The sequence below is a fragment of the Echinops telfairi genome, unplaced genomic scaffold, assembly GCF_000313985.2.
Source record: "Echinops telfairi isolate 266 unplaced genomic scaffold, ASM31398v2 ScPeMD7_655;HRSCAF=1070, whole genome shotgun sequence".
Classification (NCBI taxonomy): domain Eukaryota; kingdom Metazoa; phylum Chordata; class Mammalia; order Afrosoricida; family Tenrecidae; genus Echinops; species Echinops telfairi.
Genome location: NW_022104553.1, coordinates 7369098 through 7386073, shown reverse-complemented (window position 1 = coordinate 7386073; position 16976 = coordinate 7369098).

Sequence of the window (16976 nt, the reverse complement as noted above, 5' to 3'; positions counted from 1 at the left end):
GTTGGTAGTAAGAAGTCTACAGAGGGAGAAAGGGGTGTGTTGGGGCCATCTTGAACTGGCAAAGTGATAATTCCACATGATGAAATCTGAAAACATAAGCAGCAAACCCAGGAAGACTTCCCCCCCTGTGTAGGATGGGGATATTCATTCTAGTGTTATAGTTTATTCATTCAAACATAGCCCCATTCTAGACACAGCGTTTATGCAGATGATTCAGCGGATGCAAATCCTTCATGAGCTGTCTCGCCTTAGCAAACCGAATCAGCACTGGGCACCAGGAGCTGCATCCTCTCCTGGTCGCCTAAATCTCTGCAGCTAATAAGGTGCCTCGGGTCATTCAGGACTCACTGGGAAATGAACATTGATCAGGGAATACAGGGACCCTTAAGTATGTGTGAGAGACCTGGGAGGGGATCATGGAAGGTTGTAAATCACATTAGTACATATATGAAACTAAAGCTAAAAAACAAAAACAAAACCCAGAAACATAGACATAATACATGTTCAGAGTCCTGTTATGCATTTGAAGCCTGGGTGAAGTTAGAAAAGAAGCAAAGCAGCCTGTCAGAAAGTGAAGGGCTAACAAATACCAGGGAAGAGCTCTTCAAACCTCCTCCCTTAGCCCCACCTTTACCACGATCATGTTCCTGCTTGTTAAGAAGAGCTACAATATATCACCAGTGCTTTAAAACATGTTGTTTTATGCTCGCCAATAAGCGATGATTAAGTCTGTTAAAGCATATACCTACATTCACACACACACACACACACACACACACACACACACATGCAAACACACATACACAGGCACACTTCCCCAAAGGAACACAACACACGGAAAAGAGAATCGCGTCAGCTCTCCACGGCTGAATCTATGATGTTAAATAAATGTTAACGTTTAACAATGCCCTCTCCCTATTTCTTGAAATACATGACATCTCTTTCTCAAACGCACATGATAGGAATATATGACAGGTAAAAATTTGAAGAAAAGGTGGCTGGTTGGTTACAGGTTCATTTATAATCTAAGGAAGATGAAAAAAATAAGTGTCTGCTCAGAAAATATTTCATACGAAGGTATTTTGTGTAAGTCCTAGGCTTTTGAAATGCTCTGAACATTTCTGAGAATGTTCATGTAGTCATGTGCTTTAAAAAAAAAGAATTACGGTGCGTTTATACAAATAATTCAGTTCTTCTACCTTTTCTTGCCAACGGAAACCTCCCCAACATGAAGTATTTTTCTAAGACAGACTGGACGAATATTTTGCAGTAACATTTAAAAAAAAAAGCAGTGTTTATGAATCTACCTCACCAAGGGAGGGCGCTCTTAGGAAAAAGACACGCGTAATGTGTGCTCTTTGTGTAAAAATCCAGTACTTAATTCAGTCAATACTTATTTCTTTACTCCTTTCAGTGTAAAAAGCAGAAAACATACCCACTGCCATTGCATTATTTATAGATGAAGGGTGAGTGCTCATATGACATAATACGAGGGGGCTTCAAAAAGTTCCTGGAAAAACTCCATATATCTCTTAATTCCATTTTTTCACACACTTTTTGAAGTTCCCTCGTGCAAAAAGATGCATTTAATGTACCCAAAAAGAAAATCTATGCCAAAATATAACCATAAACAACAAACAAAAACTAGGTCAGTACCTTTTTTTTTCTTCTTTTTTTGGTCAGTACCTTTTAAGTAGAATAAAAGGACGCATTTGGATATGTCCCTGGGTTCCCAGGGCATTTGCTTCGTGGAAAGTGGCCTTTTCATTCATGGACATCAACTACACTTTCTGCGTGATGCTCTTGATCACGCAAGTTCTGAAAGGTAGCCCTTACAACTGCGTTTGCTCATTCTAGATGGAGAGCGAGGGTATTTGCATGAGAGTCAGCACATGTCGCATTGTGCATCTTCCACATAGAGGTCTCCCAATTTGTCATGGTTCCTCTTTCCAGCTGGGACCCAGAGACTTCTTTTACCCCTCTCATTTTTTATGAAGACATACATTGAAAAATTAGGTGACATCCTAAGGCTCTTTAAATTTTCATGAAAGCAATGATAAAAATAATAAATTAATATTCATATGCTACCTACTATATGCCAAATACCATATACCAAGCACTTAATATAACCTCCACGCAGACCCCTCCAAAAAGCTTGAGTTGCTTTAGAGCCCATTACAACTCACGACGACCCCGTGTGTGTCAGACTAGAAGTGTAGGGTTTTTATTTATTTATCTATCTATCTATTTATTTATTTATTTATTGAAGTGTAGGGTTTTTAATGACTGGCTTTTCAGAAGGAAATCTCCAAGTCTTTGTGAGGGGAATGTAAATGCTAAGTTTTGGGTTAGCAGCCTGACTCCATTTAATATGACAAAGCTGCAGAGGTCCATGCCATCACTTCATTTTCGAGTTAAGTTATCTCGGGTGATTAAAGATGGACCCACTGGACAAATAGACAGCGATGCGATTTAGATATGGATTTTTCAGAATTCAAAATATCCCATTTTATACCATGCTCTCTCCCATGTACGCTTTCACTCAAATAACTGAAGTTAGGAAGATCACTGTAGAGGCTGATATTAACCTTATTCTATCAGAGTTATGAAAGTAAAAAATCAAAGTAGTACCCTTTCTAAAAAATATTGTCTCAATATTTTCATTTGGTCTAGGTAGGAAAAAATAATCTCCGAGTTATATCTCCATGATATACAGAAGGAGTCCAATTAAAAAGCAAAAGAAGTTGCCAATCAGCCCATCTGAAATGTGAGGGTGCCTCAGACAGTCCTTGGAAAACTCCCTGTATCTTTAATTCTGCATTTCCATGAACTTCTTGAAGGCCCCTCGTACACATCTAAACTGGCTTGATGGGTATTTTAAATAGGATTTTTAATGCACAGACCTATGTAGCTTAAAATATTGACTATCACCTACATGTGACTTGAGATGTGGCTAATCTGAGATGAGAATGTACAGTCAATATAAAATATACATTGAATTTTGAACACTTGATAGAAAAATTCAATTGGTCACCTCAATATTTTAATATTGATCACATGCCAAATAAAACAGTTTAATATACCGTGTTTAAATTGTTATTAACATGATATCACATTTTAATACACATTAAAAAATGTTCAATTGCATTTTTGCTTTGTATTTTATGTCTATTACACTGTACTAGCATAGACCACTCCAGAATTTCAGACATAATACTCTGGGCTTCTAAAAATCAGGTTGCATTGATTTGTTTGTATGTCCATGGCACTCTGTTAGGCACCAGTAGGAAAAAAATAAGTGAAGACATCTAAAGTAACCAAAAGCCATCCAGGAACTTCTGACAGCAGAATTATATACAGTCAGCACAAGGAAGGAAAGACGAGTAAGGGATTAGTCAGTATTAAACTTGCAAATCGATACTACCTTTAATTTTTGCGTTAGTCACCCTCAATGTCAGAAAATCTTATCCAGTTTTTCTCAGAAAAATGGACCTATTTCTAGAGTTGCTACAGTCAGCTATCCACAAATCTTCCTCTTAGTGATATTGCCTGGAACAAAGTGTCTAAGTTATCAGTGAGGAGAACTTGTTTATTTGCCTTAGTAGAGAGGTGTGTCTGGACTATGCCTCACGGCTTGGGCCTCATTAGTACCCAGGAACTTTCTATTCTAAATGACAAAGAGTCTCACTGTCAAGAAGAGAAATTGCCGCTGACCTTCGACCTCTCTTTTGGAAAGGGGAAGAATGGAGCACAGGAGCAGAATTTGGTATTTGACAGAATCCTTCACAATTATCATGCATGTGTATATAATAAAATTAATTCTGTGTCTCTGCATCATAGCCTGCGGCAAGAAGCGTACAATCAGTTTTGTGTGTGTAATAGATCACAGAGTTGTTCATGAATAATACAAATGCATCGAACAGATCCTAGTGAGAGAGGAGGTTTGTCTTTGCATTGAATCGAAGTGAACATGTAATATTGTGATAATATATATTTGATGAATTCAGGTCTGACTTGCCTTTCCCATACTCTGCTAATTCCCCGACAAGGGTTGCCACAATAATTGAGTTTCCAATAACATTATGATTATTTCCACATGATAATTTAATTGTGGGTATTTTTTAATATTGTAATATTATAGATTTGTGATTATTATGCATTTGCATGCAGATTTTCATGGTGACTTGGAGCACACCCCTACATTTATAACTTAATTCCCTATATTATTGCATATATATTTGGGGATGAACTGATTAATGCAAATATAAAAAAGTAGATCTGTTTAGTCATTCAGCTTTCATTATAAATGACTGAAAGCCTTGCTCATTTTTATAACAGTCCTTACAATACTAGGAATAAACCAAAGAGAACCTTAATTCAAGAATGAATTCATTAAAAATCATAGTAATAGCTCTAATAATTACAAATTGTAACATTTGTTCCACCTAATTGGTATACAAGATACAATATATTACTCTTTTCAAGTTGCAAAATTTCTCTGTGTGCTATCTATTGACTTTATTATATGAACTTCTTGTTGTTAGGAATGCAGAAAATCGTGACAATATAATCTGTGGAAAGTAAGAGACAACTTTTTTAAGGTGCTAGGTATTATTCATATTGTGTCTCTTAAACCCCCGAATTAAATTGTACAGGACATTTGAATGTCCTTCAAAACTCAAATTGGAGGTGTAGAATTCACCCGAAAGTGATTTTCATGGCATGAGTCTTAAAACAGCAAGTGTGAAGAAATCACATATTTATAGTTCTTTAAAATCAGGAGAAATGGTTAGCTGATGGTTTACAAAAAAAAAAAAAAAAGCCAGAAAGAAAGAAAAGAAAAAAATTAAGGTAGAGAACTAAGTCCATCAGAATTATCGCAAGCTGGCCCAAAATACACTCCCAACTGATACATCCAGAAAATTACATCCCACACTATCTACTGTAGTTTATGTATTAATCTTAGACATCAAAAATAGGAATTGCTGTTGGTGGGATTAATTTGGCTTTCATTTCACTGTACCTAGCTGCACGTAAGTAGAAGCCGGGGAGGAGGGTGTTTATAAACCACTCTTAATACAATGATTGAATTGAAATTGACTAGATTTAAATAGCTTTGTCAAAATTAAATGCTTTGACAGAGCTTAACACTTTTTTTTGCAGTCTCAATTTCATCTCAGATTATCAGAATATAAATAGTGACCAGGGAGGACACATAAAACTGAATTTCAATTTAGTTTTTTGTTACATATACGAGGGGCCTAAAACAGTTTGAGGACAAATTCCATTTTCTCTTAATTCCATGTTCCATGAACTTTTAAAGCCTTTCTGTACATTTTTAATGTATTAGCCATTTAGGGATATTTATTACAACCCTCATTTAAAGGTCTTCTGAGAGTGGTCGGTAGCTGCCAGAAAGTTTCTTATAAACTTACTTGGCCACACAGCAAAGCAGAATGAAAGCATGACTGCAGTGGAATTCCCGTCAAATGCTGTCTAGGCATGCCCAGGGGAGGAAGTCTTTCGCCCGAGCTGAAGGGAAGAGCAGAATGCCGAGGGGTAGAGAATGGGGAAATAACATATCAAAGACATAGAGAAGTTCAATATCATATAATGAAAGTGAAACTGATAGACCAGATAGGGTTTTAATCTCTCTGCACTTTAGCTTATCTGTTCATTAAAATGGGGGCAAAAATAGCTACATTCAACAGAAAAAAGGGTGAAGGGAGACATCAGACAGTGTAAGATATGACAAAATAATAATAATTTATGAATCATCAAGTGTTCATGAGGGAAGGGGGAGCAGAGAGGGAGGGGGGTAAATGAGGAGCTGATACCAAGGGCTCAAGTGGAAAGCAAATATTTTTGGGAATGATGAGGGCAACAAATGTACAAATGTGCTTGAAATACAATAGATATATGTATGGATTGTGTTAAGAGTTGTATGAGCCCCCAATAACATTATTTCTAAGAAAAAGAAGAAGAAGAATTAGGATAAGAATTCTAGATAGCGCATCTGAAGGGAATCGTTTAAAGTTTGAGACCTATCAACTCAATAAATAAAAGAAGTTGTTATTTGCCCTCAATTCAGCTCTGGCTCATGACCGCTTTTTGTATAACAAAGCAAAATGTTGCCCGGACTTGCACCACCTTCACTCTTCTTGGTAAGCTTGAGTCCGTGGTTGATATATCTCATTGACCTTTTTTTATCATTTTCACTAACCCTTCATTTCACCAGACATGATGTCTTTTTTCTAACGATGCATCTTTTCTAATGACCTATCTAAGGTCAAGAAGTAAAAGTCTCACAATCCTTGTATGTATCTCAGAAACATTCTGTTTGTATTTCTTGTGAGACTGATATGTTTGTTTTTCTGGCAGCCAAGAGTATATTCAATACTCTTACTAACCTCACAGTCCAAATGCGTAATTCTCCCAGTTCCTTCTTTATTGCTCAGTTTTTGCATGCATGTGACACAATGGAAAAGACTGTGGCTTAGCTCCGATCCACCTTCGTTATCAAAGGGACATCTTTGCTATTTAAAACTTTAACAGAGGCCTTTTGCATCTACTTGTGCCCAGTACAAAATGTTTGATTTCTTGACTACTGCTTCCATTGATTATTGATCCAAATAGGATGAAAGTGTCGACATTTTCAATTTCTTGTACTCAAAACAGAAGGAGTACATATTATGATACCTTTCGGGTCTCAAACAATTGAAATAAGATATATTATAGGACTAAATTTATGGCATATTGAACGCATGAAAAATACCCCAATTAAGTTCAAAACCTTTGATTTGGAATGGACTTAGTGGGTCAAAATGTTTAAAATGTAAACTTAGCACTGCCTTTCATTCAAGCCCTGAGTCATGGTAACTCCCTGAACAGCTAGACAAAATAGTTCATGTTGAAATATTGTGAACAATAAGCTTTTGGTTGGCTGATTTTCAGAAATAGACTGCCTGGTCTTTCTTCTCAGTTCATATTTAGTCTGGAAACTCCACTAAAGCCTATGAAGCATCACAGTAGAACATGACCTAAATTAATGGATGCATAATGACTGCACACACATCAGGCTCATTGGCCGGGCATAGAGCCCAGATCTCCCCAGTGGAAGACCAGAAATCAACCCGTGAACAATTATTTCCCCCAAATGTAAATTAGGACTAGCTCCATTCGAGATCAGTGAGATTTTGGAATCAGTATTATCTAAGAACTTATTAGAAATACATGTTTTAGGCCCCATATGAATCATTCAGAAACACTAAATTATTGGGATGTGCCTCCATAACCTGCAATAACAAGTTCTTTCTGGGGATTGCCAGGAGCACTCACTCAAATCTGGCAATCACTCCTATAGGTAGTACGTGTATTATCAAGACATGGTTTAGCCTATGCTTTAGGAAGATTACTGATGACAGACTAAAACATAGGATAGGGTAAATGTCTACTCTGACAGCTCAGAAAGAAATATTAAATAACTGACCCTAAGCATTATCAGAGGGACACCAAAAATAGAGGGAAAAATTAATAGTGGGATTCAATGCACTGCAAGTGACTGAATATAGTAGGGTGTGTAGGAGAAGGAAATGCTGAAGTAGGTTGGCCTATCTCTACTCTGGGAGCCAAACGTCGTTGGTGTTATTAATTAAAGGAAGGAGAAAATAAAGAAAATGGTAAAAGAGAACACTGATTCAGGCTTCCCTGGTTGCAAATTATGATTTAGAGACCAGTTATTAAGTTCTTTTCAATTTGTAAGTCAATTATGAATCTACAACTGTTGTTCTACAATTGTTATAATTCTAGTTATATGAAAATCTCTATAACGCTGAAAAAATTTTTTCTTCCTTTAACTTTCCTGAATCTGTATACCTCCGTAACTACATCTGGGATTTCTTATCTTGACTTTTAAAATACGTGTGTTACACTGGAGTCCTGGTGGTGCTGTGGGCTATGCATTACCAAACCCAAAATCTTTCTACCAGAGAAAGATGCAGCTGTCAACTTCTATAAATATTTACAGTCTTGGAAATGATATTTTGGTGACTGTGAGTCAGACTTGACTCCTGGGCAATTACTTTTGGGGATGTCTTGCAGTATTGTATTTAAAAATCTTATCACCCAAATTTGGTCTTGTAAGCCGATTCTGGAGAAATATCTTAGTGAGTATTCCTCTCTCTAGTCCATTATAGGTCCCTGAAAGGCAAGCATTATGCTCTTGGCTAATAACCTAAAGCTTGAGAGTCAAACCCACCCATCAGTGCCACAGCCAAGGTCTGGGATCTGCTTCCGTAAAGATCACAGCCATTAAAATTCCTATGGAGCACGGTTCTTTCTGACACACACGGGGTTGTCATGGCAATATATTTTGTTTTCCCATCACAAGCCACTTCTTTATTCCACTGATGGTTTAGATATTAGACTTGCCAGTACATTCCGACTCATAGTGACCCAACCTGACAGAGTAGAACTGCCCCACAGGGTTCTCTGGGCTGTAATCTTTATGGGACCAGATGATCAGGGCATCAATTACAGAAGTGCTGACTTGGTTTATATTACCAACCTCAAGCATGAGCACTTAACCATCAGTGCCACCAGAATACTTTAGTCACTTGTTCAGATGTTGGAAAGTCACAAAAATGGGATTAATATGAGAAATGTATTCAAATGGCAAAAAATACCAGGAAAATCCCAAAAAAGTGCCCTCAGATTTTTTTTTTTACTATGAGATTACATGGCTGACATCCAGAGAGGCTTGCTCAGTATTGCACAGGCAAAATATAGTGCATGCGTGGGTAGGCCTTTTTTTTTTTAACAGAAAATATGCTTTATTTTCTCCCACACTCTCTGAAGCAAATGTCTTCAGTAAGCTGCACTCTGAAAAATGTCAAAAGTGACACTTTCAAAACCATAATTTTCAAAAAGAGCCGGTGAAACTTAATCTGCACTTTTAATATCTGCATCATCCTAATCAATCATTTTCATGACATCACTTATACACACTTGTGTCGGACACTTCAGTCTACAAGAAGATTCTGTAAGAAAAGGGCTGGTGGGTTGGGAGGGGAAGCATGCATTCTGATGTGAGATAAGGGTTTTGGTGTGAAAGTTCTTTTACTTTAATTCTTCATTTTGCAGTTATGTAGTCCCAACAAACAAATAATTTGTTTTTTTCAATGAAACATGAAAACAATAGTACAAGGCGCATTTATTAGACTTTAATAAAAGCATCTAAAGAGCTGTCAAAAACATAAAAATAATTTTAATAGTTCAGGTGCTTCTATTTATAAGCAAAATAAATAAAATAACGATCATATTGAAATAGAGATACTTAACCCCCAATCCTATAGTGTATTCTAATAACTGATTATCAAACATGTCTAGTAAATCTATATGTATCTATGACCTAAAATTATCACTCTTGTACCATAACTCCCATATACAGTTGAGTAAATATTCACACGTATATGTCCACCTCTGCGGGAAGTCATGGTTACTAAAATAAAATAGTGGATTCCAATGTGATGGCCCCATGCATGCTAGAGCAGTACTGCCCTCCATAGGAGTTAGAATGCCTGATTTTCTTCAGTGGAGTTTCTAGGAGAATTTGAACTTCTAACTTTCTGGTTAGTAGACAAGTCCATTAATTCTTTCTCCTATGTAGCGTCTCCAGGAACACTTGTCACCTTTAACATACTATTTCAAAGAAGAGATTTGTATGCCTTTGCGTGTTCGTGGCTGGCAGTTAACAATGAGCAAGGAGTCCCTGAATGCGGTTTGCTTTTGATCCTCTGGAAAGCATTTTGACTCAACACTGAAGCAAAGGGCACTGCTAGGCGGACAAAAGCAACCGTTCAGTGTCGAGCTTGAACCTACTCAGAACCACTATATGTTTTCTAATGAATCACAAGTTTATTTGGCAAATTGGATTTCAATTCAGACCCCAAGAACTAAATAAGAAGAAGGTACGAGGTCCCTTTTCCTGTTTGCTTTCTTAACTCGGTGGCTACCCAGATGTCTTCGCGGCTCCTTCCTTCAGTTACAGCAGAGCGGTGAACCAAGTAGGTGCATTAGAGGCACAGAACTGCTCAAGGATTAATGATGGCTGGTCTTCATCCATATCAACTCCAAGTAGCAAGAACCTCAGCTAGTGATTAATCCCAAGAAAATGCCCTGCTACCTATTATTGATTTTGAAGGCTAAGGCAAAAATATGTACCTTTCATGATTTGTGTATAAGTGCAAAGGCTCCATTTATTCTCATTAATAGTAATAGTGAAACGCTCCGGCATTGCTCTCGGGTCACGTGCTCCTTGCCCTTCAGGTTCTGTTATGCAGAACAAGAACAAGAGGAAGTACATTGATTTGCATTGACTTTCCACAGGGAGTTCTATCAGCAAGATTTTTTATTTTCTTCTTCACTTCTCTGTCAGTAATATAAGATCTCTTTCAAAATGGAAAGCCTAAGAAATTACTGCCCTACACATTAGCCAGATTATTTGAATAATTGTTCAACACTCCATTTGCCTTTTACATTGTGTATCCCCTGAATCCCTCCAGGTCATGGCATGATGGATCTCTCATGCACAATAGGCGTCCATCTTCTCATGAACAACAGTTATAAACCAAGGGCTACATGTTCAAGAGAAGAAAATGAAAATGAAAGAGTCAAAACGTATGAAACAAGCTTAATTTGTTTGAACCTATTTTATGCCCCTTATCACCTTTAGTGGGGTCCGATTGTGAAACGATGCATGCTGTTTTCAAAAGTACAAATCTGCGATAAAAAAGTAGACTTTTCCTCTGAGGTCACATTTCAGGCATATTATCCTATGTCTGTTTCTTAAGTGTGACTTTTACCAGCCGACAGACCCATTCTAAGTGCATTTATATTTTAAGGAACTTGTGATCTTACAATTCTTTTCAAAGTATTTGCTATTGTCAAACGTCTATAAAATATCCTGGATATCAACCCACTGAGTTCCAATTAAGCTTCTTATTGTGTGATTCTTCAGCAGATCAGGCTTGGGGCCCTGGAAGTGCACAACTACCCAAGAATTATTACAGGATCTTTACTTTTATTTAGCACATAGAGGGTTTCCTCTAAATTGGAAGAAATAGACAATGACTAACATGGGAGATCCATATTCCAAAATTAAAAAAAAGAACTAAAGAGAGTTCCCATTCTATGGTTAAGTAACAGTAATTGCAACCATTTTTGAGAATTCCGGATGAGCAGGCACGGTTCTAAGTGCTTTACGTTTACTATTTAACACTTGTCAAACAAATTTGATTTTCTTACTACATAACCTAAAAACCTGGGTTCTAATTTAACTTTATATTGTGAATTAATGGGGTAAAAATCCCTCCATGAAATAATTCCAAAGGATAGATAAATATGTATGCTTAGATTTACATTTTATGTGTAACCTAACTAACTGACCATTGAAACTCAGAGAGGGGCTGCGTGTATTTTTTATATAAAATACATATTTAATTATATATCATTTTCATAAGAAGTATAAATTAACTTGCTTGAAAAAAGGGGGGCTAATAGTGAAAAGAAAGAAAATAGCCCACAATGTTGAGGGCATTGGATGTGCAGTTGCTGACTCGGAATCATGCCTTAGTTCTGTCATTGACTATTGTGTACCATTGGGCCAATCTGAGTAGTAGCCTCCCTGAGATTCAATTTCTGAATGGGCAAAATGATGAAAAACAGGAACATTTCTGAGCATTTGTTCAAGATGTAAATCATTTTTAAAGTAGAAAAGAAGGCCTAGTGCTTAATAAATAGGTAGTATTTTTTGTAAATGATGTTAAATGCTGTTAAGTCAGTTCCTCGCAAATCCTATGTACAAGAGAAAATAAAATCGCCCCATCCTGTGCCATCCTTAAAACGTCCCTTTTGTTTGAGTCCATTGTTTCAGCCACTGTGTCAATCCATTTCATTGAGGATTTTCCTCTAGTCACTGTGCCCCCACGTTACTAAGCTTGATGTCCTTCTTCAAGGACTGGTCTTTCCTGCTAACATATCCAAAGTACTTGAGATGAAGTTTACCATTCTTGCTATTTACGGAGCATTCTGGTTGTATTTCTTTCAAAATAGATTTCTTTATTCTTTTGGCAGTCCCTGGCTTTCAATATTCTCCCCCAGCACCATGATTCAAACCCAATGATTCTTCTTTGATCTTTATTACTTAATGTCCAACATTTGCACACATACGAGACTAATGAACATACCATGACTTGGATAAGGTGCAAAATAACTTCATTGTTTCACCACTTTAAAGAGGTATTGTACAGCAGATTTATCCAGTGCAATGTGGTTTTTTCTTGTTGTTGTTTTTGTTTTTTATCTTTTGGAAGCTATTTCCTTGAGATTGATTATGGATCCAAGCAAGACAAAAATCTGAGAATTTCAACCCTTTCCCAGTTTATCATAATGTAAAGTGTTGGTCCAGTTGGGAGGATTTTGATCTTCTTTACATTAAATAGTAATTCATACTGAAGGCTACAATCCTTGATCTTCATCAACATGTGCTTCAAATCCTTCTCACTTCCAGCAAGCAAGGTTGTGTCATCTGCAGATCTCAGGTTGTTCATAAACGTTCCTCCAATCCTGACCCCAATTTTTCTTCACATAATCTGGCATCTCTGATTATTGCTCAACATACCAATGGAATAAGTATCAAGAGAGGATACAACTCTGATGCACCCCTCTCCTGATCTTAAACCGTGCAGTATTCTCTTTCTCTGTTCATACAGCTACCTCTTGTGCATTTCTGAATGAGCTACTTTGAAATTCCCATTATTCTCAACACTATCCATATTTTATTATGAACCCAACAGTCAGATACCTTTCTGTAATCAATGAAACACAAGCAAACATATTTCCGGTATTCTCTGCTTTCAGTGAACATCCATCTGACATTAGCAATGTTATCACCAATTCCAGGTTCTCTTCTGAATCTGGGTTGAACCTCTGGCAGTTATCTGCCAATGTAATGCTGCAATTGTTGGATGATCTTCAGCGTAATTTTACCTGTATATGTTATTAGTGATCTCACTGTCATTGAGTCAATGCTGACTCATGGCAATATCCCTGTGGGTTTCTGAGACTGCAAGTATGAACAGGAGTAGAAAGCCCGGGCTTTCTCCTATGGCGCTGCTGGTGGTTTTGAATTGATGACCATTCAGATCACAGCCACCTATCTTTCGAATGAGTAAAAATATGGATCTCTTCAGTCAGTTGGCTAAGTAGTTGTCTTCCAAATTTATGAGCATAGACTAGTGAGTGTTTCCAGTTCTTCATAAATGTATTGCTATTCCATCAAGTCCTCGATCCTTGTGTTTGACGAACGCTTTCAGTGCAGCGTGGACTTCCTCCTTCAGTACTACTGATTCTTGCTCATATGCTATTTCATGAAAAGATAAATGCTGTGTAGTTCTTTTTGATACTGTGATTCTACGTATTCTTTCCAAATTTTTTGCTGCCTCGTGTACCATTCAATATTTTGCCCATAAAATCTTTCAATATTTCAACTTGAAAAGTCATTTTTTTCTTGATTTTTTTTCTGGTTAAGATATGATTGGTTTTCTAACTCTAGGTCTGTGTCAAGTTGAGGGTAGTAAGAGTGAAAGGGTGGAGTTTAGTCTGTCGATCCGGTCATAGCCCGATGATGCCTCCTTATGGGCTTTCTCATGAGGATTCTGGGAACTTCCTCTTTCTCTGCTTTCATCTTCCTGTTGAAAAGCCACACATAGACTTGCTGAGACCTGCTAGAGCACTCTCTCTGCTTCACCTTCTGGTTGAGGAGCCATACTTAGAGACCTGGAGATGCCGGTTGGAGACCCACACTAGTACTGAGATACTTCCACCAGCATTGGATCCACAAGACTTTTCACCTACCTGCCTATGATCTTATGATCTTCCTGTATTTGGCATCATTGGATTGTGCTACATGAGTCTGAAGAGGAAGTTATGGACCAGTATCATACAAAAGGGCTAATATTGGACTTATGGACTTGATCTGGACTGAGTTGTGATGTCTTCTCAGTAGACAATTGCTATTTTTATAAAAACTTCCATTCGACTTTATTTGATCAAACTCTGAAACTTCTACTGGCTCAATGATGACACAGGAAGTGAACTACCTTATGAGTTCATAAGGCTAACAATTGTACATGCAGATGTAAGGATTTTAGCTTTTAAAAAAAATTGGGGGCTGTTACAGCTCTTATCACAATCCATACATATACTCATTTTGTCAGACATATCTGTACATATGTTGTCATCATCTTTTTCAAAACATTTCTTTCTACTTGCGCCCCTGGCATCAGCTCCTCACTTTTCCCTCTCCTTCCCCTGCCCTCCCTCCCCCATAGCCCCTTGAAAATTTAGAATTCTTTTTCATATCTCATACCGACTGCTGTCTCATTTCACCCACTTTTCTGCTGTCCATCCCCCTGGAATGGTGACCATACATTGATCATTGTGATCGGTTCCCTCTTACTCACCCTCCTCTTACCTTCCTAGTATCGCTGCTCCCCCTTATTGGTCCTGAGGGGTTTATCTGTTCTGCATACCCTGTTGCAAGCTCTTATCTGTATCAGTCTATATGCTCTGGTCTAGCCAGTTTATAAGATAGAATTGGGGTGATGGTAGTGGGGGGAGTGGCATTGAAGAACTAGAGGAAGGGTGTGTGTTTTGTTAGTGCTGTACGTCACCCTGACTGACTCTTCCTTGCGGCTGTTCTGACAGGGAGTGTCCAATTAACTACTGATGGGCTTTGGGTCTCTACTCTGCCATTCCCATCATTCCTATTGATATGATTTTTTGTTTGTTTGTTTTGTTTTGGGTCTTTGATGTCTGATACCTGATCCCATTGACACCTCATGATCACACAGGCTGGTGTGCTTCTTCCATGTGGGCTTTGTTGCTTTTTAGTTAGATGGCCACTTGTTTATCTTCAAGCCTTTAAGACCCCAGACCCTAATGAAGGCCAAACATGATAGTGGGATGGGAAGAAGGTAAAAGGAAATAGAGGAAAGGACTGGGAGGCATGGGACATTTATAGAGGTCTAATACAGGCATGTATATATGTAAATACATTTATATACAATGACAGGGGAATAAAGCTTGGACATGTATTTATCTATAAAGTATTATGGTAGCAGATAAACATTGGGCCTCCACTCAACTACTCCCTCAACACAAGAACAATTTGTTCTGCTAACACGGCACTCTGTGATGTTCACCTTCCCTGACGCTATCGCTGAAGACAACATGGATGCCTAAGCTATTGCTTTTCTATGTAATGCTTTCGCTTACATGTATATGGATTTGTTTCTCTAGTCAACCTGGCCTAACGCAAGGTTGTTGCATATTTCATTATGATATTTTACTTTTCTTTTCAAGCGGGCCTTTGAAATTTTCTTTTTCGTTCTTTGACTTCATAATTTCTCCGTGGTGCCTTAGTTATTCTATGATTTAGAGCAAGTTCAGAGTCTCTTTTGATCTCCACTTTGTTCCTTTCTTTTTCCCTCTCTTTTTAATCCCCTTTTTGTTCTTCATGGAGGGTGTTCTTCACGCCATCCGGCAGATCATCAGCTCTTTATCAGGGAGCGAGGCATCGGAGATGTTTCCGAAATTCAGACGGGATAGACTCAAGTTTGCATGCTGGCTCTCTTGGACTTCTTTTAATTGTCTTTAACTTCAATCCGAACTTCGATATAAATCATCTTTCGTCGTTGACCGCTGGCCTCATCTTAGTTGTTCCTATTGAATTTCTTCATTGCCTTTCATTACAGATATAATGATGTTTAATTCTGTGTACTCCATCTGGAGAAGTCAATGTGCATAATTGTGTGGGAAACCAAGAACTTGTGAGAGGGTGGATGCACACAAATGCTCTACACTCATATTTAAGGAATCTGGGTGGGGGCGGCTGGGCAGTGGGGTGGCCGACTCTAGTAGAGGAAGGTCTTCACGCTTGATTCGGAGATGCATCCCAGTTACATTCTCCCAACTAAAGTTATTCCCCACAATGTTCCCCAGTAATAACGCCCATTTTAAGGTCTGCTTGAAAGCACATGGTTGCTTCTACACCTTGAAGGTTATCTACTTGAAGACTATCTGCCTGAAAGTGGTCTGGTATCAAGAGCAATCAGACCACCTTGACCTAAGTACGGCCTCCTCCTTTCTGATAAGGATCATGGATTGTTCCCTGCAGAAGAGCTCAGGGACACCTAAGGTCAAGTCAGCTCAGGATGGCCAAGGTTAGGCTGCCATAGCAATTCTAGAACCCGCCCATCTTGTTATGTGTGTGCCTTCCTGTCATATGTATGTCCTTGGCATGGCCCCTTCCTGTTATGTATATGTCCCCTTCATGTTGTGTGTATACTCCCAACTTGTCCCCTTCATGTATGCCTCTAGTACATCCCTTTCCTGTTATGTATGTTTATGACATGGCTTGCATGCCCCAAATGATATAAGCTTGTGAGAAAATACATTCACTCCCATTCTCTGGTTCCAGTCTTCATGGAAGGGGTGAGCACTTGCATACCTTGATGTAGCCTTTACAGTCTTACCCATTTTTGATCACGCTCCCTTACTCCACCCAAGCATTGCTGAATACATGTACCTGTATATCTCTGGTCTTGGATGTACAGTACGTTTATTTACAGTACTTAGTCTGCTTCATTTTATATTTTATTTTTTTATTAACCCCTATCTGGACCCAGTGTTAACTATGCTTGCATAGAAAGCCTGTGTTAGGGCTCATAATATACACACTGCTTTGTATACGCACTGTGTTTCTGCATGTGTTGTGTTAGCACTTCCCATCCAAATGTGGTAACACTGTTTATGCAGTAACACAGTGTGTACACAATGCAGTGTGTATATTATGAGCCCTAACACAGGCTGCTCTATGCAAACATAGTCATGTCATCACATTCTGGAATATCACC